General features: G+C 39.1%; 1 protein-coding gene across 1 annotated transcript in view; it reads right to left on the reverse strand.

Moving 5' to 3' along the window:
* The window catches only part of sema3b (sema domain, immunoglobulin domain (Ig), short basic domain, secreted, (semaphorin) 3B), a 71,439-nt gene extending 47,080 nt beyond the window's left edge, over positions 1–24,359 (reverse strand). The window contains exon 1 of the mRNA XM_085258994.1: positions 23,649–24,359. The gene's annotated coding sequence lies outside the window, so the exon portion shown is untranslated. The remainder of the gene's footprint in view (positions 1–23,648) is intronic.
* Between the last annotated feature and the right edge of the window lie 344 nt (positions 24,360–24,703).

The following is a 24,703-nucleotide window of genomic DNA, read 5'->3' on the forward strand; positions in this document are numbered from 1 at the left end:
AAAGCACTTTTGCTTTCTTTTGAATGAAACGATTGGCCGGGATTGGCTGACAGATGACACCTGCGACTGAAACTCCACAGCGTGAACTCATTTTATTCTTTGTGTTAAAAATACTGCCGTACTTTGCAAACCCTTTTTTGTGTGTGTGCCCCAATGACAGTAATTCCAGTGCAGTGTTTATTCCAAACACTGAGTGCCAAGCACTGAAATAATAAACCCCAGCATAACCTGGTATGGCTGAATAATTATGTCAGCCACGCCATCTTTAAACTAATGAGCTAAAAAAAAAAAAAAGACACAAAGAGGTCAGAGCAGAGCAGAGGAATTTCTCTCAGGTTTTAATATAAGTAGTTCACAAAGAGATTCACAGAGCAGAAACCTCCCTCTGATCCCCTCTACTGGACCATTAAATAGTTTTTACTGCACACTTACAAAACCTTGTGTCTCTTAATTTAATTTCATTTTTATAATTTGATTTTGTGGGTTTATTTGTTGAAAAAGTGAAATTTTAGTCACTCTGTTCAATAACCATTACAGTTCAGATCATCTGACCGAGCAGTTTGTCGCTGCAACTATACTTTGTAGTGGTAACTGGTCTCCAACAGCAAAAGATTAAATGCAACCACCGGGCAATGACCAATTTTTCCTAGTCGTCAGAAAGTTGCTGTCTTGTTCCTACTCCAGCGCGGCTGAGTCATCCCTGATTACTGCAATCATGCATGCACAGTGACACTTAAAGGCTTCATACTTACAAACTTCAGTTCACTTCCCTGTTGCAAACATAGCAATACCCCATTTGGCGAATCTTCTTCAAATAAGCACCTACTGAAAAATTGGTGCAGGAGCTCTTGCTCTAGCTTGAAGGGAGCCATGCCTCCCTGCATATCATTTGGTGAGCCATACAAAAACATAATTTAACTTTTATGAGAATGATCTAAATATATTTAGATCATTCTCCAACTGTCATATAATTACAATTCAGATGAAAACACAAAGATAAGCTTACAAAAAACTACAAGTAGTACTAATTTCCCTCAGTGAATGTGGCTCTTAAGACTCACATCTGAGCAGCAAAGCATATATTTTGTATTATAATCTGCACATTGTACCGAGTACACACAAATTTAAAAGCTGCACATGCATACATGCATGGGGCGATCGTGGCTCAAGAGTTGGGAGTTCGCCTTGTAATCGGAAGGTTGCCGGTTCGAGCCCCGGCTTGGACAGTCTCGGTCGTTGTGTCCTTGGGCAAGACACTTCACCCGTTGCCTACTGGTGGTGGTCAGAGGGCCCGGTGGCGCCAGTGTCCGGCAGCCTCGCCTCTGTCAGTGCGCCCCAGGGTGGCTGTGGCTACAATGTAGCTTACCATCACCAGTGTGTGAATGTGTGAATGTGTGCGTGAATGGGTGGATGACTGGATATGTAAAGCGCTTTGGGGTCCTTAGGGACTAGAAAAGCGCTATATAAATACAGGCCATTTACCATACACAGAAGCCTCAGCAGTATCTGCTTCACAGGGAGATACTTAAGAAATAAAATGTGTGATTACTCGGTCCTCACTGCTCCCCTCATTCACCCTGCCTAATTCATTAACACACTTAACAGTTTCATACATAACGAGTTCATTACGAACACTGGCACTAATTGGCCATGCCAAACTGCATGTGTCCCATGTTAATTGGCTCTTTGATTGGGGCTTCATGGAGTTAATTAGCCAATTAACCATCTCGGTCTGCCAGCTAAGCCTCGCTGTGGCTTATGCTCCTGATTTTGGGTGGATCAGACAACAGTGAGGAGAGACTCCAACATAATTCACTTTGACTCTGGAGCAAAACATGGAACACCAGTATCACAAGTTTTACTCATTTTCTGAAAAGCGTCATGTGAGCTTAATAATATATGGGAAGGAGGTGGAGAGTAAAGGAAAGGAATGGGTCAAAAGGTTAGCGGTGCAGTTTCAATTTCTGAGTTAGCAATTTAAATCCTGAGACCAGAAGGAAACCTCTGTCAGAGGAACATGAAACTGTTTCCCTTTGATTTCACATTTTCTGTAAACATGATCAAGAAGGCTAATTGAAACATGAAGGGGCAGATAGAGGCTTTTCCTTTGCTGCCCTCACTTTTAATATTCCTTTAGAAGAATATCACAGTGAGGTAGGCTAACTGAAGGTCCACCGTGCTTGTGGCCATTTTGGAGAAATGAGTCTGAAACACATTGAACACATCCACCGATTGTATCTCATCAACTGCAAATGCAACTGACTTCACACTGAATTAAAATATCCTGTTTCATATTTGACCAAGAAGTGAGAGTGAAATAAATACTGCATACTGGGCAGTATTTGTGGTGTATTCATTACTGCAGTGTCCACAGACAGTGACAACAGAGAAAATGGAGAGTATGAATTATAAAATCTTCAAAATGTTCCTTTGTAATAAATAAATAAATGAATGACTAAATAAAAGAACATAACTTCAGCCATATGTAACAATCACATTCACGTGTTGCATCCTTACCAGTATGTCAGTATTTGCACATTTTTCAAGATGTTTTATGACATTTAATTGGTTAATAAACCACAAAATATCCTCTGGCAGTGAAACCAAACAGGTGCAGCACTTGTTAAGAAGCTACTTTGAAGATGCTGTACATCCACTACTGTCAAAACACTAGTGATAAAATCCTAAAAATGTAATTGCTTTAGTAAGGATGAACAGCCTTGGATTTGAAAATGCTTAAAAGGGATGGCAGATGGGATTTATAACAAATCCAAAGCAGCTCTGGCTCATTTCATTTCCTATAGTGACAACGTGAAGTATAGTCGTCTGCAAAGAAGCTCCAATATGTCAGACCTGACTCAGGAGGGTGAAGAATTAAAGGTTAACGGGCAGAAGAAGACTTTTTGCATTGTTGTTTGTTTGTTTTTTGCTTTAACTAAAAAGTCTTTACGAGAGTAAATAAATATCAGAAAATAAAGCTTCGGAATAAATTAATTGAAGAGCTCTTGCGATTTACAGATTTGTTTCCAAAGACCCAGGAATGGTGTGGAAATTTTAGAATTGCGATTGTAAAACCAGTCAACAGTAACACATTTCAGCAATTCATCCCAACAGCTGTTCACATATCTTTTCACGGCACTCTTGGGAATATAGCCATTCCAATGATAGTTTTCTCAATATAAGCAGTAAAAAGTGAAACCTGTGAACGGCCTCTGTCACATTCCTGCTCATTATCCTCTCAGAGGTACTAGTATATAATCCGTCACTGCAAGCTGGGATTCGAGACCACTTAGAAAGATGACAGATGGGATGGGACGGAAATCCCCTTATCTTCAGCTCACTTCATTTCCATAAGTGTCAACATTATGAAAATCTTGCAGAAAAAGAAGAAGTTACAGCAAAAGCAGATTAGATGCATGTGTCTGGTACATTAAGTCAGCCAGTGTTGCATGCTGGGGTATTCACATGGCAGTGGAGCATTAATGGATTCCAGCAACAACACGGGGTATCTGCCGTCAGCAGTTTGAGAATATGCTGTGTAAAGATAAAGTCACCTTGGGCTTTCATTGAGAAATAATCTGAAATCACATGTTAAATTCATGCATACACGCTGTAAACACAAGCTAACATCTATAGTCGCTGAGGAATGCACGAAACACGCTGGGGGAGGAAAGCAGCAGGGAGGTAATAAGCTTCACTGTGTGCGATGGTGTCATAATGAAGTGACACACACATACGGTGGAAGGAATTGCACAGTACTGTCACTAACTCTCTCTTTCTGTCCCTTCATCCTTTTGTCAAACAGAACGAGAGGAAGAGAGGTAAAGCAAGTAGTGAAAATTAGCAACTCATTCCAAGCCCAAATTAAATGAAACACCAAGTACTATGAGGGAAAATGTTGTGGTGAAACTGAGCAATTTGAATTATTTATTTATTTTTGCAATCTGTGTTGCTGCAATCCCAGCAGTGTCATTTGTCATTGGTATAGGCAGTGGATCAGGACCAAATATGCATTTTGGAGCTGCTGTGGCTCAGGAGGTACAGCAGGTCATCTGTTAATCAGAAGAATGGTGGTTCAATCCCTGCTCCAGTCTGCATGCTAAAGTATTCCTGGGCAAGAATCCCAAATCCTGAGTTACTCCTAGTGTGTTCACCACACATGTTAGATAGAAAGTGATGATACAACGGGCAGTTTGTGCTTCTGTAACCTACAATGGCAATAAACTACATAACTTGGGCCTAACCAGGTAATGTGTTCGGCATAACCATGGTGATTTAACAAGGTTTAGAGACAACTGTGTTAGTGACATTCAAAACTTTGACTGTAACTGCAACGTACGTCACTAATTCATTATTCTCACTTCGTGGTACGCCCCTCTTGAGTTCCCAAACACTTACAGAGGATTGTTAAAAGAAGAAATAATACTACACAGTGACAAATGTGCCCCTGGTCAAACTTGTTAAGTCAAATTCAGCATATATTTCTGACTTCAATGTAATATGGTGCCGTTTTACTATTTTCAGTTAAATATAAGGTTTAAGGAGTTGCAGGGTAATGGATGTTGGTTTTATTCAAATTTTCCAGTTTTTTTTATGTATTTTGTTAATGTAAAATAGTACAGTAAAATAATATATTTAAAGAGAGTATGAAACAAGAGCACGAAAACACTGACAGAGAGTAACTATGTGAATAAGAGAGCAACAATGAGGGCCAGCGTAAGGGAGGAGGATAGAGAGATACTGCGTAGTGGTGAGTATGGGAGTTTTTCATGGGAGAAAGAATGCAGTCAGGAATTCTTTTAATTGTCCAAACTGCGCCTCAGGCCAAAGCCTACTCACCCATCCTGACACTGTAGATGCATACATAGCAATCATTCTGTCTACACAATGCTTCACTGCCAACCTCCAGTAAATCCCATATCTCGGAGTTTTTCCTGGCCAACTGTGAGAAATCAAAATGAGTTCAGAAGCTCCTTTTACATGGCCTTGGAAAGGGTAGGATGTATTGATTTATCTAACCCTCCTATCATTCATGAAGAAGGCAGATATGTGGCTTTATTTTTTTGGTTTCTTGCTTGCTGCTGTTTTTTTATTCATTTAGGAGTTGTTTTGACATCACCAGCCAAATGTGAATCGGCAAACTAACTTCAAATTATACAAAATTGTAAAATTATTTATCTAACTGTAGAGGGTAAATTACTGACGTTAATTCTAATAAGAAGCTGGAAAAAGTGTCCACCTTTAGCACCGTTATTCATCTGTAATCAACAATCTTGAGACTATAAACAGTAGCACTTCAGTGTGGTAGCTTTTAAGTTTCTCAGTAACACTTAACCCTTCCGGTACTTCATCTTGGCCTCCTTCTCCCACTCAAAGCTGCCCTTGGGATAGGATTCACCGTGCCCAGGTGTGTGCCTCTGAGATCATGTGTGTGTTGCGTATAGAGTTACTAAGGGGCCCCAGAGTACAGCTGTCTTAGATCTGCTTAAATCCATGAAATGCAACACTGGTAGATAACTGACACTTTCTGTTGACACACTGTCATTGTGCCCTCTGCTTAATGCTGAGCAGAGCAGTTGCATTTCATCAGATACAGGTGAATCTTTGGTTGAGTTAGACACGAAACTGCTAATATGAAATCACAATCATTTGAAAGCAGACTCGACTCGACAGCATACTGGACTATTATACAAATGCACCCACAAATGTATCGTACACACACAATTAAGGACACGGGCACAGAGGCGACACGCAGAAACCTGACAGGTGATGTCACCTTGTGATGTCCCCCTCTCTCTTTTGTGTCTCTCTTCCAGTTTAAGCTGCACACACTACTCTCTGCCTCTCTCTATGGCAGGAGTTCATGTTGCAAAGAGGGAAATTATCTTTTTCACACACAAGTCACACAATACCAACAAACCATCAGGTATGCCCTTCAGTGCTGGCTTCCCTCCACTTCTCACAAACTCCTCTCTTATCCATAATTACAAGAACTCTGCTGCTGCTGCTGCTTGGCACCTCTCATCAGCAGCAGCTGAGAAGGAATGAAGAAAAATGCTTTCATTAGGTAGGGAGAGATAAGGAGGGAGGAAAAGTATCAAAGAAGTAGAATATTATAATGTGAATGAGAGGTTTGGACTTTCAGGCCAGAGATTTGCTTTTTAACCACCTACAGTATAAACAACAGGCTATAAATGTCTTTGTGCAACTCTCTTTAGCCTCTCTGGGTTTTTGTGCAGCCAGAAGTGACCACATGCAGAACAGAGAGGGGTCTACCAAATTGTCAGCCGATGCAAGCTCCATTAGTATTAACAGTATGGGTGCAATCCACCAAGTCATAATATATGTTAGGTAATTGCAATTTAAAAAAGAAAACCAAATTCAAAAGCCACCAAAGGTACAAACATGGTTTAAATGTCTACTTCAAAGAGACAAAGTAGAATAGGTAAGGTCTACGAGCTCTTGTTCTGTTGGCCCCAAGTGGCCAGTAGAGGAACTGCATTTGTCTCCATTGGCTTAATTTTCATGTAATTCTTTGGAAAACTAATGTCAGTTTCAAAGGGTTGTTTGTTAACTGGTCGAGAAGCATACTATCCCTGTGATCCTCACTCTTCTTCTCCACTATTTGCCAACACTGCAATTTTTCCACGTCATTATGATGTTCCTCGTGACCTGTGCTGCTGATATGCTGATATGATATGGACATATGTCCATACTACCTTTACTGTTCATTTTCAAGAGCTGCATTTTACGTATTTTGAACACTTATTTCTAATGGTGCACATGACAAATGCTTTAAATGGATGCAGGATATGAAAGGCAGCTATGATGATTATGCAACTGCATTTAAAAGCAACATCTCCAGCCTTCTCTCACTTTTTTCTTCTCATCTCTATTTTCTATTCTTGCCTCTCCGTGTCTCTTCTTCGTGTATTTCTTTGCCTTTTCCGTCATCCGTACTTGTTCTTGGCGCTTTTATTATTTAGCACCTGTCAACAACAGAACAGAAAACCATGTCATGCAAGCTGTCTGACGTAGAAACACACAAGTGCTAAAGCTGTAGTCTTGACAGAACCACGCTTTGAATGCTGACGCACACAGACCTGCATATACAGGGTTCCAAATACTGTATACACGAACACACACCACACACCTACACCCTTCTGACTTATCTGATGCACATTAGCTAATGTGGAAAGACGGCTGGGCTGAATTACCACTACATCTAATGACTATTTCATGTCAGGATGGAAAAGAGAGCAGAGAGGAGGACAAAAGGCCAGAAACTAAATACGGGCTTGGATTCAGCAGATCTCTGTACTTTCTTTTTTTCTGATCCATTTATTTTTGTCTGTTATCATAAAAAACTTATCTTGTTGGCCCTGGTTGTGTTTTCTTCAACATCAGATAGCAGGCTTGACTACTGCTGCTCATTGATTTTGCCATAAGATCCAAACTAACAAGATTCAAGTTGGTAGTTCATCAGTCTTCAGATGAAATCACACTCCGATTAGGGGGAAAACCCATTAATGGGATCATCCCTCATTCGAATTAGCGCAAACGAGATACTCCACATACTTGGCTTCCTATCATTTTACTTGAAGTTGTTCGGCTGAATGGTTGTCAAAAAAACACCCCTGTCAAAACACAAATAACTTGGACTTGTGCACACCCACTTGCCTGGACGTGCGCACACACACGCACACACACACACACATGCATATGCTGTTCTCAAACTACACTGTAAAAAAAAAAAATTTAATATAAAAGTAGTTTACTGTGTATTTTACAGTTTTGTACTGTTCTTCTAGAATATCATTAAATTCACATAAATAGACTGTGATTTTACATGTCAAATGTAAATTAATGTAAAATCAATGTAAATGTAATAAAACTTAATTTTCTTGTTTTTTAAATGTATTTGTCTGTACATATGCATATTTAGATTGTTAGAATACATTCACAAATGCATCATAATTTCACAAATATTTGTCCGTTATTTGAAAGATTGAACTGTTAAATTAAAATGTAATATATGTAATATATATAATATGATAAAATGATTCTTAGAAACTTTGTTTACATCAAATAATTATTATTATTATTGTTATTTAGGGCGATCGTGGCTCAAGAGTTGGCAGTTCGCCTTGTAATCAGAAGGTTGCCGATTCGAGCCCCGGCACGGACACTCTCGGTCGTTGTGTCCTTGGGCAAGACACTTCACCTACCACCTACTGGTGATGGCCAGAGGGGAATTATAAAGTGGAACTGAAAAGTGCTTTGAGGGTCTCAAAAAGCGCTATATGAATGCAATCCATTATTATTTAAACCAACTGTTAACTGTATATTTCTGTACATTTAAGTATTATTATTCATATTGCCGCATTCATTGACCTTGTTTATAGGTAATTTCATTGTTTAATCACATTAAATTGTTCCTAATTTAATGTTTAAAAGTACTTGAAAAAGGCAAAATCCCATGTAAAATTAGGGCAACAAACTGTATTGTCATTACTGAAAATAACCGTATTTTCATGAGAAAGTTATTTTCTGTTATTTTCTGGTATTATTTTGGTGCCCCAGCTGCCGGAATATCACTGTTTTTTTAGGATTTTTTTTTTACGGTGTATGTTATCAATCTTGTGGGACTGCTATGTGGAAGTGAATGTTTAGTGGCAGAGTTTGAGTATATGCTCTTGGAAAACCAATAGACCATTGGTTGTAAAATAAGAACCATGTCCATCCAATACTGGGTGCTATGATTTCACATGAATGTACAGTCACTTGAAAAAGGTTTTCACAGGATTCCATGGAGTTGTGTGAAAAACTAGGTAAACCTTTGCTGCTTCCACAGGAATTAAAAGACTAATTAGCAGTTAAAGTTCATGCAGCACGTTGAAGTTCAGGACAGCACAATGCCAAAAAGACTATGAGTTGTTTTAAAAGGTTGTCAGGAAAAAGGGTCACATCTCTAAAAAGCTCACACTGACTGTCAAGCAAAATGTTGAGAGGTGATGATTAGAAGTTGTATTGTAGCCGCAGTACCTGGGCACCTTGAAGTTACTGAGTCAACCATGAGCTCCTCTGTACTAGTAAAGTATTATAGAGTCAAAGAGGTCGCCTGTCTGACAGCTAAAGCTTGGCAAAAATTGGGTCATTCAACAGAATAATGATCCCAAGCACAGCAGCAAATCCGCAGCAGAATGGCTGAAAAAAAGATCAAGGTGTTGCAATGACCCAGCCAATGTCCAGACCTCCATCCACAGTACAAGTGAAAAACCAACATTCCTTTGCAATAATGTGAGAGATGGTTAAAATTGGTTAAAATCATATTTCAAGTTACTCCTGCTCAATTGTCATTTTTCCAACATAAGTAAGAAGATCAATGATCCCTGCAAGTTGTACAACAACTGCTCTGAATTGGGAAAACAAAATCGTGGTAGCTAAGTGATCAGTGATTTTCAGGAGTTTGCTAGCAATAATTGAAACTTTTAACAAGGGACCAATGTTTTAGCGTTGTCCGTAAAGTAACCACACTGCATATATTACATTATGCATTATATTACACATGTTAATAACAGGTATGGTGTCTGTGAGTGAGTGAGTGAGTGAGTGAGTGCGGGCGTGCATGTGTGCAACCACTATTTTATTATTATTATATTACAATCATGACAACAACAGAAAAAGTTCTACTCAAAAGCAATGCTGGTTATCTTAGTTATGTTATCTTTACACGTGAGTTAAACAAAGATTTTTGAACTTCTTAATAAAAAGCACACACATGTTGACTGTACACGTTAAGCACAGGGTTCTCACACTCTGAGATGTTTTTCTACTTTAAACACAAATAGATTCATAAGAGTCCATTGAAAGTACTTGTCTGCAGCATGAATGTGTGTCCAGGTATGTAGGTGAAACCAACATGTCACTGCTTGCTCTCCCCCACAAACCCCTTCCAATTATATTTTCTGCACACAGACTAAGCCCCCTGTAGGACGACAGTCACTACCTAAGTCGCTGGCTTTTTGTCAAAACCACACGCAAAGGAATTTACAAGAACACAGAATTAGTTAGACTTTTTTAACTGGAGTAAAAATGAAACTAAATTTTCTAACATACATTCACCATATGAACTACACTTTTGCATTCACTGAAAGGCAATTAAGTGATATAAATGAGAAAGAAAGATAAAAAGAGAGTTAAAGAGGATGGACAGGGTGTGTTTATGTTGCCCTCAGGCAGGTATCACTTTTATGACCTCTTACTCTGACCCTATCAGCAAACACTTGCCCCAGTTTTTACCCGCCTCATTACCCTCCTTACATCATTCATCAGTCTTTCCCTTCTTTCCCATTCCATTTCTTTTTGGGATACAAAGACTGAAACTGAAACAGTAAGAGAAGAGATAAAAATCATGAGAGGGTAGATGAGAAAAGGCAAGGAATTAAGAAAATACAAAGTGAGGAAAAGGTCTTTTCAGTAAAGAAGAGAAGAAAAACTTTCCTGACTTTCATGGAGAAGAATCACCAATAACGTTCTGTCCTAAACAAGGAATTTTGCTTGAGAATAATGTGGTTTATCATCTTTACGCCAAGCAGCAGACAACCTGCTGCAGCAAGTTTCTAATCTGTCACTGTTCTATCCTCGCTCGTACTCACATCTTCCACCTCATTTTCTCCTCTTTCTCTTTTCTTTTCTCAAGAAAAGGTTGAGAGCCTTTTTATGTAACAGGACTTCTGTCCTGAATAGACTATGTGGTTCGACCTTAACCTTCACAATTTTAGACAAGTGCAATCTGACTAAAGTAACTACTGTCACTAATCACACACACACACACACACACACACACACACAGTGAAGGCCATAAACCTATCAACTTATTATAATACCTTACACAATTTCTGTCAGACATGGTGGTAGAGGCTTTGGAGCTGCTTTACCACCTCAGGGAGAACACCTTGTAATCAGTGGAGAATGTCAGGAGCAGCAGTCCATCACTTAAAGCCTAGGAGAGGCTGCTAATATAAGACAATTACCCAAAGTATACCCAAAGAATAACAGAAATTGTGAAACAGAAGACATGTAGATTTTTTTTTTCCAACAGTTAGATCTTAGTGCTACACAATCTTCACTCTTAAGATTAGGCTTAAAACGTTCCTTTCTGATAAAGCCAGGGCTGGATCAGGTGACCCTGAACCCTCCCTTAGTAAAGCTGCCATAGGTCTAGGCTGCTGAAGGCTTCCTATGATGCACCAAGTGTTTCTTCTTCACTCACTTTATTTCACTCATTATGTGTTTATAGACCTCTCTGCATTTAACCATTAGTTATTATTCATCTCTGGCTCTCTTCCACAGTTTGTCTTTTGTCTTGTCTTTTTCCTCTCACCCCCAACCAGTCATGGCAGATGGCTGAGCCTAGCTCTGATTGAGGGTTCTTCCTGTTAAAAGGGAGTTTTTCCTTCTCACTGTCACTAAGTGCTTGCTCATAGGGGCCTGTAATCCATACACCACAGATATGAAATATACTGTTTATGTAATACTAGTTTTGCCAGACTGTGTTTGTCTATATTTGTGATTCAAAGGAAGCTTAAACCAAAAATCAATTAAAAAAAAAAAAAAAATATATATATATATATATATATATATATATATATATATATAATTTAATTAAGAAAAATATGATCATAGGGAAACTTTTTCCTGTAAGTTCCAGTAATTAGTAAAACACCGTGCTATATCACAAAAACATGCATTGAAGATGCATTTGGGTAAGTTTATTTGGGCAATTTAATGCATATATGCGATAAGAGAATCTTCCTCTTTTATCAACATGAAAATTCATATAGATGCTCATTAAAGATGCGCACACACACACAGACACACACACACACTAGATCATTGCTAATGAGGGATGCAGTGAGCAGTATATAAACATATGGGATTTGAAGCATGAAAGGCTTTCCTGTTTGAAGCTGCCTCACCCACACATAAAGCACTGGCCAACTCTCTTCCATTTTATAGTTAGTGGTCACATTAATGACTGTCCAGACTGTGAATTTCTATCTCATTTAAATGTACATTTATTCATTATTCATGTGGGGTGTTTAATGACACATCGCAGCGACAGAAGTTATGTGAATTATAGAAAAGGACAAAAGCTTTACTGAGACACACAACGAGCGCCCATCTCAGCATATCTGTATATGCTTTTTTCTGGCAAACGACCCAGCTGTTATAGGTTGTATCATTTTGTTAGTGCAAAGTTATTTTAAACCATATTAGCTATAAATTAAGTTAAGTCAGTAAAGGGGTTATGGAAGTCCTATTGGGATATAAAATACTGTGTTACAGGGCTGCCTGGGGCTCTCCCTCAAGCTGGACTTACCAAGAATCCCTTTACAAGTCCTTGCTAAAGTATCTTAATTGTCCTTTCTAAGCGAGAAAAAAAGCTGTCCTCCTGCAAGCTCCACCAGATGTCCAACCTCCTTATCAGTGTCCCTGAAGGCAATGGTATTTTCCTACAGAAAGGATATTGGATTGTCCAATGGGATGAGAAAGCTACTCCCCCACACCTTTCCTATATTCTAACTTGGGGCTAATTCTGACAGTTTCCTGAAACTTTCCGGAGATGTTCACACCCGTTTCACACGATGATTTGCCAGGTGTCTAGAGGTCAAGTAATTCTTCAGAGCAGCTGTAAACATTTTTTCCTTCTAGCATGAGCAGGTGATAATGCTTTACTAGTTCTTTAAAGCATACCCACATGTCAAGGGATGTCGTAAACCCTGATACTATCAGCGTGTTTTCATTATTCTTACATAACCAAACCAATCAACATCTGCCTAGTAATGATGTGAGATGATTATATAGGAGAAAACAGAGTAAATAAACCAACTAGGAAGTAAAATAATGATAGTTTTTGTTACAAACATTTCTTCTGGAAATATCTCAGGTTCTGCACTTTCATGCAGTAAAAGAGAAACTGCTTCCTTATTTCATGGTATTTTATATCTTTATTGCATGGCTTTGCACGAGCACATTCGAATTGTTGTTTTGTTACTGTGAATACAGACTGGCTGAATTTGAAGTTTCTGGGGAACACTAGCACACTATACCCTTGCAGTCCACAAGTGCATTCTTAATTAGGGCTGTCAAAATACCAGAAATGTAGTTCTCAAACCCCCAATTTGATACCAAAACAAAATTATCATGCCATCATCATTCTGTATGCACTTCAGGATAAAATAAGAATGATAATACTTTGGATGATGTTACTGTGAATTAAACTTATTCAGCTTGAATTATTTGAACAGACTTGGATGTCAGACTTACATGTGCTTCGCTAAATTGAAGTATTTCTTCCCTTGGTCTGTAAAACACGATAGTTGTTTGCTATCACAACAACTGCACTAGCTGCCATCTTACATGTGGGCTTTTTATATTCCATTTGTAGGGTTTTCCTATGTTTGTGGCCTTTATTCTTCTTCTTTTCTATATAAGGGTCGACTAGAACACTTGTAGCTGTATGCTGCCCCCTTCAGTTCTGGAAGAATAGCTGTCTTTGTACAATACCAAAGTAAAATAAGTACTGACCCGTTATCAAAATTTGGGCATTGAAAGGGTAGTGGAAGGATTGGTTCTGGTGACACCCCTGTTGTTAACCTGGAGGAAAGGCGATATTGTAACTGGGCACAATAATAAAAAGAACAGCAATCAGTTGCATTTCTGGTATCGTCAAAGCAAAGAATACAATAAGATTTTGGTTGGCTACCTCTTATTGCTTTGCACTGCTCGGGTTCACATTTGGTTTTTCAAGCAACTTAAAGAAGTCCAGACGCTTTTCTTTCCAAGCTCCTTAGACAGCAACATAGTAGTGACATAGATTCTACTATGTATGTGCGCACCATTACGTTTTATGGATCTATGTACCAGTTGTCACGAGTAGATGACCTTTAAAAATTCTAGTGAACTCTTTGTTTGGTCATTAGTGACACAAACTACCACTTCCCACTACATATAAGTTCACAACTTACCTGAAACAGGGCAAAATTACTGAAAAAAACAACAACTGTTAAATGGTTCCCACTTTCTTTTTACTATAGTTGTCAAGCCATAAAGATAATAAAATACTTGTTATGACATAATAAGTATTTCACAACAAATATGAAAATATGTAGAGCAGGCATAAACTCTTTCCACATATTGCACTGTAGGTAACAATTCTCTTCTTGTCAAATGTCCTTTCCACAGCACAAGCTGACTCCAACCATCCAGCTAAAGTACCTGAAAGAAAATTTATGTACATCTGAAAACACCATTTCACTGACAGCTACAGCTCTTACTCTAAACCAAACAGGTCACATAGCACTTCTGCTATGTGCAATGAGTATGCACACACAACAAAAGCATGAGCTTTGGATGCACAACCAATGCATTGTATGATAAATAACGTGACATTTAATATGTTGCTATGTTCTCTAATGTAGAAATCGAAGATGTTTTTGTTATTTCTACAGATTTTGGAAATCAGAAAGCATCTTTGTTCTCCATCAGTCTGCATGTTAGCTGGGTAAAGCTTGGTTTGTAGGCACACATGTGCATGCACACACTCACACACTGAAACACGCCCATCAAAGTCCCCAGGTGCGGTTTGTGAAGATGGAGGCTCTCTGAAGGTGAACCCCATGGTGAGCAAAGGCGGGGTGCTGTGTTCTATGTGTGTGTGTGTGTGTGTGTGTGTGTGTGTGTGTGTGTGTGTGTGTGTGTGTGTGTGTGTCTCGATCTGCCCTTTTATGTATTCAGTTGTCTATAATATCTGTATTTTAGGCTGTTAGTGATCAGACAGCTAACTAAAAAAAAAATGAATGAAACAAAAAAAGAATATACGGTATATATATTTTTATTTTGTTTCATTTTTTGTCTTTCAGTTAAACTAACATAACTTGAAAAGGATAAATACATACAAAAATTTAGAGATAAAGGGAATTGAAGAGAAGAGATAAGGTACACTGATAGAGACTGAGGGCTTTAAGCGAGGGGGGTTTAGAAGAATGGATGTATGCAGCTTTTATCTGGAGGAGGGGAAGCCAAATTAGAAATGTGGCATGATCCCCCCCCTCCTGGGAGTGAGTCAATTAGCCTGCCTGGAGGAGCTGCCAAGAGGCTTGGGCTGGGGGGATGGTGCTGGTAAAGAGGGTGGTGATGGTAGACATGGGGGCGTTGGTCGTTGACGAGTTGAGACAGGACAAGGCATCGATAGAAAGGAGGGTTTCCATGGAATATGAAGAGGGTACGAAGCTAGAATAAACAGAATAGATCAGCGTGCATCTTGCTGCGCACTGAGAAAACTGTGAGAACCTGAGAAAGCTGAGACTATGAGAGGTGAACGGTGATATATTTTGATGTCTGTAGAGCAAGTGCAAGACCTTCCCACCGAGCCTACAGTATATGTAATTGCAGTTGTTCAATGAAAGACTGGGCACTAAATCCCAACAGAGACAAGGGTGGGGTGGGAGTGGGGGGGTTGTACATGTCTACCAAACACAGAAATATATCCTGCTTTTGAATATTATCCAAAAAAAAAATGTTAATTACATAGCAAATATATTCCGTGTCTAGTTCAGGTAGAGCAGATTGTCCACTAATCTCAGTACCAGCAGTTCAATTAGAGTCCCTGCTGTATACATGTCTAAGTGTCCATGGGGAACATGCTGAATCCTAAATTGCTCCCAATGGTCAGCCCAGTATCTTTCATAGTCACTCACTGTCCCCAGTGTGTAAGTAGATGAATGAGCCGAGTGACAGAATAGATGCACTCCATCTACCCTTCACTGCAAGCCTCCCAGCTGTTTCATATCTTCGTAGTTTTTTATTAAAAAGTGTAAAAACAATAAGCCAAGAATAGACTGATCCAAGACAGACTGATCTGTAGTAAAACCAATATCCTTAATCTTTTCAAATTCTATTCAAGATAACAAAAATAACTATTTCTTGATTAATCCTGCAGTTATAATCCTCATAAAACATAACAACCTTCCTCTCATTGTTGGGTCGGAGACCGAGAACTGAGGATTTTGGGGGAAATCCAAGAACGGAGTGATGAAGAATAAAAAGAAATATAGGGATGATAATGTAACAGTGACAGTGCGCAAATTTCTTGCCATCCATGGAGTGGATTAATGTACCAACATCACCACTGGCAACTAGCCTCTCCCAAAACAGTGACATAAACAGATCCTTGCAACAGATATGCAAACTTGGTATGTCTTTATGACACTGTATTTGCTATCCCAAGCAGCTGCAGAATAGCGTTAAGCAGAATTACAGGTGGTGAGAAGAAGGGGGGCTGAGAGAAAGGGTAAAGAAGGAAGGGTAGATATAGGAGAAAGGGTAAAAGAAGCCTGAAACAGTATGGGTGTATGAGAGAATGCATGGAGGAGAAGAGCGAGTACAAAGGAGCAAGAGGCTGATGATGAAATAATCATTGGAATGACAAAGAGATTAAAAAAAGCCAAAAATAGTCATTTGAAAATTAAATGTCTGTCTTTTATCATCAAGTATGGTCATTAGGGTTGTTTACAATGTTAAAATATAGGTGTGGTTATATGTCAGTCTGGTGATTGCTGTGCAGTCATTCCCCAAAACCAAATCAGCCAATCAGACACAGATAAAATAGGGAACTCAGGAGAATCCCCTCCAATGTGTGTGTGTGTGTGTGTGTGTGTGTGTGCGTGCGTGCGTGCGTGCGTGCGTGCGTGCGTGTGTGTGTGTGTTTTTCATGAGTTTACTAAATGAGATGCCAGACGGTTCCTGCGTGTGGTATCATCACCAGTGGCAGCAGAGTGTGGCAGGTAGTTGAGTGACAGGTTAAAGAGGAAAGGGGAAGGAGAGAAGAGGCTGTACTGCTCACGCTCAGTCTTGTGTCACAAGGCACGCCTGCATCTCCTTCCCTTATCTGACAGGCACACTGCAGAACAGCAAAATCCTCTGCATAAGCCCCTCGAGCACTCCACTGGGACACTCCAACGTGTATGTGTATGGAGAGAGAAAGAGTTCCTGAAACTGTAAGGTGTGTGTGTGTGTGTGTGTGTGTGTGTGTGTGTGTGTGTGTGTGTGTGTGTGTGTGTGTGTGTGTGTGATAATGCATGTGTGACAGGGACGGTGAGAAACTCGTTATTTTCCTGTCTTCCTGTGTAAAGCTGACTAATTCCACCTCACCTTCCAAATTGCATGACTGCTCAAGGTGACAGGACAGGACAGGACTGGAGACCCACACACTCTCTCACATGCATGCGTACACACAGCTACACAAATCAAGAGAGCAATTACAGGTTAGTCTGGCAAACAAGAAGCTCTTCTGCAACACTGATAGATGGGCTGGAGCATGTGGTGAAAAAGAAGAAATTAGGAGGGACAGCAAGTATTTGTGTGTGTGTGTATTTTTGCGTACAGGAAGGGGAATCAGAGGATAAGGCCATAAAAGAAGGAAAGGTAACTCTGGAAGAAGGTTTAGAGGGAATGATGTTGGGTTTTAGAATACATTACAAGCTTATATTGTTCAGTTAAAATGTTGTATATTCAGTGTTTGAGGCAGACTGGATCAGATGGTGTTCGACTAATGCAGGTTTTCTCCTGCGCTCATTGACAAAATGGTGCAATGACTGATACTCAACTATTTGACTAGTATAAAATGTAATTCTGTAATTCGGAGTCCATTACTCTGCAGAACTAAGTACAACAATCTGACAGAGGAAAGCAGTACAGCATATTAAACCATTAACCCAGTGGAATCTAAATGAAAAATATGTTACTCAATCAACCTACGGACACATTTTTAACAAATCGATTGCACCGAAGAGCTTTAATTCTTTGATTTTTAACTTCTTAGTCCTTATAACTGTCAATAGAAAAACATATGGCTGGATCATACATCATTTTGTCTTCAGCCGTCTACTGATTGTGAGTTGACCGTGCTGTCCCCAGTCTAACCTTTACTTTAGGCCATCGGGGTGTATAAGTGAGCTCCTTTTATCTGATGACATAGAGCCACGGCCCCATTAACCACCCTGTATCTGCAACATCTGTGCACACAAGCAAACCTAATTAACTCCACTCTGATCTTAATTAACCTTATTTAGACTTACTTTACTTTTCTAAGTCGATCCTTTCATATTGGCGCCACCGTTTTTTTTTCTCCTTTAGCTTATAGTTGTTAAACAAATGCTGTGTGTTGAGTGTTTGTGCACAATGTCTTATCTTTTAGGATCACGTCACCTTGAAAGGCTGAGCTTCATTCAAGAAAATCAGGTACCTACATGCTTTATCTACCTTTTTAACAAAGTGATGAATTAGGGAAACTATCCTCGCTGACCTCAAGCTCAACCCATTTGTTATCCAGCCATCCGTTAAGGTCTAGGCTAGCCACACATATCAAATGACACCCTTAAAACACGAGTTTGATCATTTTCCACAATTTCCATATTTTTTTTGCAAATCTCTTGTCTATGTGTTATAACGCACATATTTCATTTGATGCACATATGACTGGGTAAACTGTGATATTAAACTTTAACGACATTTGCAGCCGACAATAAGTCGTGTACATAGGCATTCATACTCTCATAATTGTAGCACTAATCCATTTCTAAAGCACACTATGTAATATTATATGGTTTACCATATACTTGAAGGACTCTAACTAACTTGTAGCATACTACAACGGCTGTTTCCGTTAAAGGAGATTTTGAGCTCTTTCCTCAGCAGTGTTGTAAGTCGCAGACTAAATGTTTGCTGATGTAGAAGAAAAGAGCAATTTTCAGACGTGTGAGAAGATCAGGAGACAGCGTAACACTTAGAATCAATTTTTGTAATATGCTCATTTTCACAAATGCATCACAGACACACATTGATATGCACACAAAAAAGGACACACAAATTTCCACATATTGTACATGTCCATATTTGCTAACAGCAAATTGAATTAAGAGCTAAACACAGGCTTTCTCTTTCCCACTTTGTCACACACATGCACAGATTACACCCTTCATTAGCTGCTGCATTCAGATTAAGGGCTAGTATCATGTTTAATTAGAAGGTTTGAAAAAGAAAACATAAAATAAATAATAAAAGGAAAAGCTGATAAAAGTTTGATGCTAACAGCCTTTTGCTTTTTATTTGAATGGGACAACAACCTCTTCTCCTGCCTGTCCCCTCTGGCTATATGGGGAAAAAGTCAATATTTCAAGAGAGCAGAGGCACTCATTGAATATTTCAAACAAAGACATCGCTGCCTGGCCTCTCTGTCTTTCTTACACACCTAGACTCATCAGGTCTGTCCAGTTTTCTTCTTACTTCATACACATTAAGAGAACACGTGATAGAATAACAGGATCTATGAAAGCAATGGCCTACACAGACATATCCTATAGGTATTGTAACTTATCTTAATCCTTATATTTTTGCTTTATACATTTATTACCTACTTTCCGCTGACCTGGTAGATATTTCCAGCTTAGCACAAGGTTAAGAGCAAGGTTAATGTGTTTTTCTGTTCAGCAAGGGTTGAGATAGGGGTTAATGGGTTTTAAGGTGTGGCAATTGATCAGTGTATAACCACCTTAACCATCAGTTACCTTGGTAGTCGATTCATCAGCAGACAATCAGCAAACCCACCTTGAACTCTAGGTTAAATACATTTTGTGCACTCTGATGTTAAATTATTATTAGTTTATTATTATGATTATTATTATTACGTTTTTTCCATAAGATTTTCCAAGCTTTTATCTCTATTAGTATATCTGTTTTTAGTCTGTAAGTTTTCTGTATACAGTTTACAGTCAGCCTAAGTGAAAGAGTCTAAATTGCACAGATTTAAATCTACTCTGTGCAAACAGAGAGGACGTTTGAGAACTACATTTTCCAGCAGGACATTCAATTTGTGAGCAGAGACGGCGTTTCAGAGGTTCTTCACTGAGTCTGCCTCTGTCTGTCTTAGTCAGACAAATGTTTCATCAGATTCAGCTAACAGCTTAATAACCAATCACAGTCTTTAACAAATTCAATACAGAACCAGTTTCCTTTGTTTTGAATGGAAAGCTCTTTTGTCCAACACTTTATTAAGATTTTGTCAACTATGGAAATGTTTCTGCTCAATATCAAGACAAGCCACCAAAGCAAAGCGTAACTGCCTTTGGACTTCAACAAGCTATTTTTGCACTCCAATAATGTCTTTGAACACACAATGGATACTGTGGAAGCAGATCCATAATTTTCTAAGCTGAATTGGACTTGGCCGTTCATTGTGATGACTCAAACACTCCTTTTCTTCTTTTTTTTCTTTTGGTTGACATGATGTTTGAATAAGAAGACAGGCAGCATGCATGTACTTAGTTTTTCAAGCTTTTGTATTCAGTCTGGTTGGATCTTTACTGTTTAAAACATTTCTTTTCTAACAGGAGAACACACAATATTTAAGCATATCTGACACTGGATGATCACTTAAACACCCCTGTAGGCATGCACAGTGTACTTACTTACTTAACTCACCACAACACTGGACCTATATTACACACTGGTAAACCACAAACACTAGACTGCTGTATGTTCCTTAAAGTGAAAGGCCTAGTCACAAAAGTATCACTCCATATCTGCTTTCACCATAGTATATGTTATCACACTGATAAACAAATAACTGAGTGCAAATCAGAGATATATGACTAATGCATTGAGTGACTGGTTTTCAACCATTGCCCAAATGGACAGTTTTTGTCCATCATAAACATAAATATTTCAGTACTTCGGCAAATTCTTCTCCCATGCCTGAATTACCAACAATGCAACCTGATCGGTTTATTTAGAGAGTTTAGTATATTAAGAAAGGGATACCTCAGGCAGAGACGAGAAGGAGGCTTGAAATGTCTGGGACCCTCGCTTCCCTCAATAAACAACACATCCCGAAACAATTCACTGTTGTACCTATCATCCTCAACCACAATGAACACTTAGTTGTGACCTCGATTTGCAGTCCCCAGTGGGCATTTGTGGTATTGCGACAAAAAGTTTCTGTAAAGCATTTTCCCTTTAGACTACCAGTATGCAGAAGACATATGCAAAACTTTACCCCAGCTGCAAACAACATAATTTATTTAAATCCATAGAGGTTTCATATTTTCACACCTTCCCAGAGTCGATCATGTGAACAACATTGGCGGCTCAGCACACCAACATTAACGCACACCAAACTGCATAATGCACACATGCAAGCAAACATGGAAGTGATAAAACTTTTTTTTGGCTCACGCATTAGGCAAGCGCTTTTACGTAAGCGAGTGGGTGCTATCTTTGAGTTCAATGTCCACTTCCCATAAGAGAGAAAAGGGGGCTTTATACTCTTTTCCTTCATGGAAGCAAAGACGGCTAAACAGGTTCTCTGTCATAAAACATCTTTTTTACTCAACCTGCATCAACTCGAGGCCTCTGTTTAAACAAGACGCACTTGTTGGCTAAGCTATAACTAAACTACTGCTTATCGACTTAGACATCACAAAAACACAAGAACAATGTGTGTACAAGTTCAAAAATGATTACTTAGCTCTTAGTTGGACGAAGACTGAAAAGGTAAATTAAGGTGTAATGTGTAGACTTAATGGTATGGTAATGAAAGGGTTAGTATGCAGGTAAAAGATGAGGGGGGGAGGGCTTATAAAGACCCGTGACACCACGGATTATAAGACTGAATAGGTAAAATGACAGACAAAATGCACACCTGTGAGCTTGAAAACACGCATACACCCGCTCACACGCAAAATACCAAGGATACTGAGTGAGAAAGAATACTAAAAAGTAGGCCTCTGAGGTTACATAAAACAAGCTTTATGAAGGCAGATGAATACACTGTAAAAAAAAATTGCAATATAAAAGTAGTTTACTGTGTATTTTACAGTTTTGTACTGCGAATATCATTAAGTTCACATAAATAGACTGTGATTTTACATGTCAAATGTAAAATAACATAAAATCAATGTAAATGTAATAAAACATAATTTTCTTGTTTTTTAAATGTCTGTACATATGCATATTTATATTGTTAAAATACATTCACAAATGCATCATAATTTCACAAATATTTGTCCGTTATTTGAAAGATTGAACTGTTAAATTCAAATGAAATGCTATGGAAAAATATATAAAATGATTCTTAGAAACTTTGTTTACATCAAATAATTATTATTATTAATGTTATTTAGGGCGATCGTTGATCAAGAGTTGGCAGTTCGCCTTGTAATCAGAAGGTTGTCGGTTCGAGCCCCGGCTCGGACACTCTCGGTCGTTGTGTCCTTGGGCAAGACACTTCACCTACTGGTGATGGCCAGAGGGGAATTATAAAGTGGAATTGTAAAGTGCTTTGAGGGTTTCAAAAATTGCTATATGAATGCAATCCATTAATATTTAAACCAACTGTTAACTGTATATTTCTGTACATTTAAATATTATTATTCATATTACCGCATTCATTGACCTTGTTTATAGGTAATTTCATTGTTTAATCCCATTAAATTGTTCCTAATTTAATGTTTAAAAGCACTTGAAAAAGGCAAAATCCCATGTAGGGCAACAAACTGTATTGTCATTACTGAATATAACCGTATTTTCATGAGAAAGTTATTTTCTGTTATTTTCAGGTATTATTTTGGCGCCCCAGCTGCCGGAATATCACTGTTTTTTTAGGATTTTTTTTTTACGGTGTAGTTAAAAAGACAAAGATAAAGAAAGAAGAGAGAGGTGGAAGAAAGTAGAAAACTGCAAAAAACCCAAAAAAGGTAGAAGTCAATGAGATTAGAGGACAAAAGCAGAAGAGTATGGTGGGATGAAGGTCAGAGGGGACAGCAGGTGTAAAAGCACCAATGGCAGCAGTGATTTCCAGTCACTATTATTCCACCACAAAGCTTTAAACTTTGCACAAAGGCCTTATCAGACCTTATCATGTTCTCAATTTGAAACAGAAACTTCAATGTTACTGATGAGTGCTGCCAGATTTCCTGCAAAAGCAATAATAATTCAGTCGAAATCCCCCACTTCCACTGATGGACCGTCAGGAAATAAAACATCCAAAACACACAGACAGTCCCACATGCGTGAAAACTCTTTTCCTCTCCTGATTCCTGCTCAGATGAATCGCCCACTGATCAAATCCAATTAAAGACATGCCCAAAAAAGCCTTCTCACTTCCTCTGAAAACAATATGTCCAAACATACACACGCACTCGCACACACGCACCATCAAGCAGCATTATTGTGTTACTCATGGAACTCACCCTAATGATTAACACAGATATGAAATCACAAATACAGCAGAGTGACCACGCATTCAGATCTGTTCCAGTACAAACACCTACACAGGGCATTCCCCAGCTTCAGTACTTAACAGTAGTTTAAAGTATCTTTTAGCTATTACTTATTAATTCATTTTTAAAAATGAATAAAAAATAGCAGTACAATAAAAACAATAATCCCACCTATATCAGATTATCATTAAATCAGAGTCTCTAGAGTAAATACTTTACTTGTAGTCATATAAACAGTGACTCTGTCTAAAGGACAAAGGGAGATGCTTCAGTTTCAGGGATTGTGCCATTTCATGAAATCCTCACCTTCATCAGCAGCTTCCTCTGGCTGTGTCCCGTTTCAGTCCTCAGTCCCTCCGAGCCACGTTCCCCTTGGCAGGTGCCATCATGGTCAGATAGTCCACAGGAAATAGCTAATTTTAAATTTTTGTTGCTGTCAGCCTTTCCTTTTTTCCTCCCTTTCTCAGTCTTGTTTCGATTTGTATCACCTCGAGAAAAGCAGCACGTGTGTGTGATAGTGTGTGTGTGTGAGCTCACAACTCCAAAGGTCCTGGAATTCCTGAGTCCTGCGCTATAGAGCGAGCGTGGCTGAGCTCCCTCTCCGTCTTTCTCTCCCTGCACTCTTTTTCTTTTTTCCTTTTCCCCGTCCGGGCAGAGAGGAGGGGAAGACAGTCAGGGGGTGGGACAGAAGACAGAAGCTGCTTTCAGCCAACTCTTTCGCTGTCTGTTCCTCTATCCCCTGCTTTCCCTTCCTCTGTTGTGTGTCTCTTTTATTTCGCCTAACTTTTGCACTCTGTCTTTTGGCGTGTTCTCTGTGACAGATACTCTTTCATTGCTCAGCAAGGCGTGAAAGCAAAGCTCTCCCTGTCACACTCACACCCTCCTCTTTCTTTTAATGCCACTCCCTCTTCCACAGTCCAGAGGTAAAGTCGCCCTTGCTCTGTCAACGAGCCACAGTGTCTTTTTCTCACCGTTGTTATCCTGCACACCTTATCCTCAAAGGTTGAGCCGGATCTTTGTGTTTGTGCGTCTAAGTGATCCTGCAAAGTTTTTGCCTGATGTAGTAGTGATAAGGATGAGGGCGAGAGGAGATAGGGGTGCACTTAAAACTTGGATTTCATTTCGGTTTGAAGTTCCCTCACGGGGGTCACACAATCTTAAACATCTCACCCATGAGTGCACTGCTCTTTTGCGAATTTGTTGCTCTTGGTCAAAGCTTTTCAATTCAACAGTGACACCTTAATAATCAAATCCTCAATCCTTGTTATGTTGTGGCTCATGTCATGATTTCAGATGATGAGATTAAATTAAAATAAACCCAAATATGCTCTCTCAGAAGGCTTTTAAAAATATTTGGTGAA

This window comes from Mchenga conophoros, linkage group LG20 (genome assembly GCF_057382185.1).
Source record: "Mchenga conophoros isolate Kocher_MC1m ecotype Shallow Benthic linkage group LG20, M_conophoros_male_GT1.1, whole genome shotgun sequence".
Classification (NCBI taxonomy): domain Eukaryota; kingdom Metazoa; phylum Chordata; class Actinopteri; order Cichliformes; family Cichlidae; genus Mchenga; species Mchenga conophoros.